General features: G+C 39.4%; 1 pseudogene; it reads right to left on the bottom strand.

Moving 5' to 3' along the window:
* Window positions 1–2,521: 2,521 nt before the first annotated feature.
* LOC149155275 (E3 ubiquitin-protein ligase PUB23 pseudogene) lies at window positions 2,522–4,783 on the bottom strand (annotated as a pseudogene).
* Window positions 4,784–5,026: the final 243 nt, after the last annotated feature.

Here is a 5,026-nt window from a genome sequence, read left to right on the forward strand (position 1 = left end):
CCAAAAAGAGGTATTGACTTCACTAAAATTTTCTCACCTGTTGTTAAAATGTCATCCATTAGAGTCATTCTTGGTCTAGTTGCTGCTTTAGACTTAGAATGTGAATATTTAGATGTAAAAACTACTTTCCTTCATGGTGAATTGGAGGAAGAAATTTATATGGAGCAGCGAGAAGGTTTCATAGAAAAAGGCAAAGAAGGCCTTGTTTGTAGGTTGAAGAAGAGTCTCTATGGGTTTAAACAGACACCTCAACAATGGTACAAGAAATTTAATTCATTCATGTTGGAACATGGTTTTCAGAGGTTGGAAGTTGACCATTGTGTCTATAGCAAGAGATATGATCAAGGAAAGTATATCATATTATTGTTATATGTGGATGACATGTTGATTGTTGGGCATGATAAGAATAAGATCAATAGGTTGAAGAAAATTTTGGGTAGCAAATTTGCAATGAAGGATTTGGGACCAGCACAACAGATATTGGGCATGTAGATTATGCGTGATAGGAAAAACAAAAGGTTGTGGCTGTCATAAGAAAAGTATATCAAGAAGGTGCTTGACAGGTTTAATATGAAGGATGCCAAGCCAGTTGGTACACCCCTTGCAGCCCACTTCAATCTGAGTATTGAATTATGTCCTAGTGATGACAAGGAGAAAGAAGAGATGAGAAAGATTCCTTATGCTTCAGTAGTTGGTAGTTTGATGTATGCCATGGTATGCACATGGCCAGACATTGCATATTTAGTGGGAGTAATGAGTAGGTTCCTTGCCAATCTAGGCAAACAACATTGGCAAGCAGTAAAATGGATTCTGAGGTATCTCAAGGGTACTAGTCATTATTGTTTATGTTTTGGTCATGATGAGACTGTGCTTGAAGGATTTACAGATGCAGATATGGTGGAGATATGGACACCAGAAAGTCCACAACAAGTTATTTGTATACATTTGTAGGTGCACCAGTATCTTGCGTGTCAAGGCTACAAAGAATAGTAGCCCTCTCTACAATAGAAGCAGAGTACATAGTTGCAACAGAAGCTTGTAAAGAGATGTTGTGGATGCAGCGATTCCTAGGAGAGATAGGAATAAAGTAGGACAAGTATGTGTTATATTGTGATAGTCAGAGTGCCATTCACTTGGTGGAAAACCGAGCATTTCATTCAAAAACCAAGCACATTGACTTAAGGTATCATTGGCTCTGGCTTGTGTTGGAGGAACAACAAATATCCTTGGAAAAGATTCATACAGATAGTAACCCTGCTGATATCCTCACTAAGATTCTACCACGGAATAAACATGAGTTATGTAGAGACCTGGTAGGACTTGGTGTGACTTTATTCATGACTCTTATTTGGCTTCAAGTGGGAGAATGTTAAGTGTGAAGCCAAATTCATGCAGAATTCTAGATCCTTATACACTGCCATTAGTTTCTAGATCTCCATCTAAAACACATGCAGGATTCTAGATCCTTCTACAACCTCTATAAATTTGTAATTTCTCTGGCCAAGGAAAGCAAGCCAAGGTCGAGGCCTATTATGTAATGCAAAGTGATTTATGTTCTCCAATGATTGTTTTATCAATTCCACTGTTTCTGATTAAGTAATCTTGTTGTTTCTCCATTTGTCTGTCTCTTAAATTATTCTTTGCTATTGTCGTCTAAGTCTCTGAGTATAAATCTGTTGTGTTTGATGTATGCTCCGAACTAACACTTGGAAATTCTCCATTGTTAAATCACTTATTGACCTATTAAAAGAATACCAAAAAAAATGGTTTAGAGGAAGAGATGATTACATATTTTGAATGTAAGGTTGCTCATAAAATTGATAAGAATAATATATGTTTATGGGGAAAATCATCGTAATTATATATATATTATTTTAATATTTTGTTAATTGACATTATTTTAGGTGTTTAGAGTAAGGAATAGAATTTTTTTAGCAAATAAAATGATAATTTTTTTAATAAGTAAAATGATAAATGTTAATAATATATGTATAGTCTTCAAGCAGTATAGTACTGTGAAATTTTTTTATTATTTTACTATATTCTTATTATAATTAATGTTTTGTTTTTTTATAATTTAATACATATATTTTTGTGGTGTCAAATTTGTTAGTGAATTGATAATTTCTTTTGGTAAGAGGATGATGGCTAAGTTTTCATAATGTAAATTGATACCGCTCGCCACCGAGCTTGTAAACAACTTCATTGGTTAAGGATATTATTCATCAATAATCTCATAATAATCAAATATCTCCCCAAGGGCCAAAAAGATCATTACTATTTGATATATCCACAGTATATATAATCTTGCACTCTCCCTCTTCGAAATAGAAATGCCTATATACATGTCGATAACAATAATGATGCTCATACGCATCGAATCTATATGGGCCGGCCAAGTTTCTTTGCTTTTTAAAGGTAACATTATTAAAGTCCGACCCATTCAATAAAATTGACATGAAAACAAAAATGCCTTCCTTTTTCAGACCATCTTTCTGTTTAATTGCATGGGTGTATCAGATCAAATTTCGAAACTGTGCATGATAGTTCTCATTAGGTACGGAAGACAAGGGGAGACTCTAAAAGTATTTGCATGCAATCTCAATACCTCCTTCGCCTTCTGCTTCGTTTTTTCTGCGCAACTGAGTTGTTGAAGCATGCAAAGTTTAGACACAGCTCCACACTCAAGCACCTCCCGAAGAATCGACGCAGTTGAAGAATATGTGCAAAGCGACCAAAGAATTCGAACTGCTTTCTGAGTGGCAATTTCTGAAACCCTAATAATCTTCTTGGAGACTACAGCAATGGCCATCGCGTGATTAGCCATGGCAGCCCTTCCTTCTGCATAGTCCAGTAGCATGTCCAACAGATCTAATATCAGATATCATTTTGGGATTCAACTGCGTTAAGTAAGATCATTCACGTATGACCATTTCCATGAGAGGTAGTCGTAACTGACTAATTTCTCATGATTTTTGAATAGTTCACTTAGCACTCATTGCATCGGGTGATGCTCATAGGGGTGAAGAAGTGGGATTGAAACCAGTGAAATGTGGAGAACGAATCACATAGCATCAATCATCACTTCCGGGGCTTACACCCGGTAACCAGGACTTCCCAGGAGGTCACCCATCCCAGAACTCCTCTGGCTCAAACGCGCTTAACTGTGGAGTTTTTCCCCACAATCAAGCCCACTTAGCTTGCTACCCCATTTGCAAAACCTTAGCAAGTATTGTGCCTCATGAACCATTCAAGTAGAGATCCCTTGACTCTTTTTGAATTTAAGTATGGGGGTTTTACGCAGTGCATTATATTAGATATCATTTTGGGATTCAACTGCGTTAAGTAAGATCATTCACGTATGACCATTTCCATGAGAGGTAGTCGTAACTGACTAATTTCTCATGATTTTTGAATAGTTCACTTAGCACTCATTGCATCGGGTGATGCTCACAGGGGTGAAGAAGTGGGATTGAAACCAGTGAAATGTGGAGAACGAATCACATAGCATCAATCATCACTTCCGAGGCTTGCACCCGGTAACCAGGACTTCCCAGGAGGTCACCCATCCCAGAACTCCTCTGGCTCAAGCGCGCTTAACTGTGGAGTTTTTCCCCACAATCAAGCCCACTTAGCTTGCTACCCCATTTGCAAAACCTTAGCAAGTATTGTGCCTCATGAACCATTCAAGTAGAGATCCCTTGACTCTTTTTGAATTTAAGTATGGGGGTTTTACGCATTGCATTATATTAGATATCATTTTGGGATTCAACTGCGTTAAGTAAGATCATTCACGTATGACCATTTCCATGAGATGTAGTCGTAACTGACTAATTTCTAATATAATGCACTGCGTAAAACCCCCATACTTAGATCTAATATCTTTTCACACTTGGGCTTCTCGGCCTCTGGAAGTAATTCAATCAGACAAAATATTGTGCCTGCCTCTATAGCCATTAATCTGTTCTTTCTGGACTTTTTACATATTGCTATGAGGACAACCAAGGCAGCCATGATCGCCTGATGGCAGGATTCTCCCTTTATGATCTCTAGGAGACCTTGGAAAATATCAATCTTTCCCCTGCCGATAAATTCCCAATCAGATATCCAAGTGGAAACCTTCTGCAATAAAACGACCGCGTGAAGTCTAGCTTCAGCGTTTCCCTTATGAAAGACCAAGGCCATGGACCTAATGCACGCTGCCTCTGACAAAGATCTTGCAGTTTGCTGGGTCATAGGAAGCAGATGCAATATACCCAAAGTTTCCTCACAAGCCCTGAACTTCATTCTCATTGTCGTCGCAGCAAGACGAATTTATCAGAGATGCAAGAACGATACTCGAACCGGCGGCCGCCATGCACCTTCTGTTTCCCTCGCTCTCTCGCGCAATGGACCGCAATTTTTTCAATGCACTGATGCGTTCAACTGCTGGAGGTCTGAGTGCAGCTCCAAGTAACGCGGAGATTTGATCGGAGTCGACGGGCGCCCGGGGAGTGGTGATTTGCTCTACGCCCTTGGAGCTGTTTGCAAGGCACCATCCATTAATGAGGCGACGCAGCGTGTGGTTTGGAGTTAAATCGAAATTCTCTAGCGGCTGCATGGTAGCAGGACACGTTTTCTTGTTGCACGAAAAAATCCAGTGCTCTATGCTTTCCCGATCATAATTCATGCCCGTGGAAACGGTTACGGGGTCTCTCATAAGCTCCATCGATATGGGGCACCTGAAGTAAGAAGGCACCTCCACCTCCGAACAATCATGTGGTGAGTTATTGAAGCTTAACATAGTAACGTTGGTATCAATACAGCTAGATAACTAGTTATTCAGATCGACCACGCTTCAGGGCAGGCTTGTTATCTGAAGGCTTCAATATACAGATAATTGAAGCTTAGCGTCTATGACTATATAGTTGTTTCTTTTCCTGCACAATTGTTAATGTCAATGTTGAAATCTAATTTCAACTCCGTGCGTACCTCACCCAAAACCGCCAAAGCGAAACCGGAAACCCGCTTAACGATCTCGGACCGC

This window comes from Pinus tabuliformis, chromosome 9, assembly GCF_031772625.1.
Source record: "Pinus tabuliformis cultivar Carrire ecotype Pingquan chromosome 9, CPIR1, whole genome shotgun sequence".
NCBI classification, from domain to species: domain Eukaryota; kingdom Viridiplantae; phylum Streptophyta; class Pinopsida; order Pinales; family Pinaceae; genus Pinus; species Pinus tabuliformis.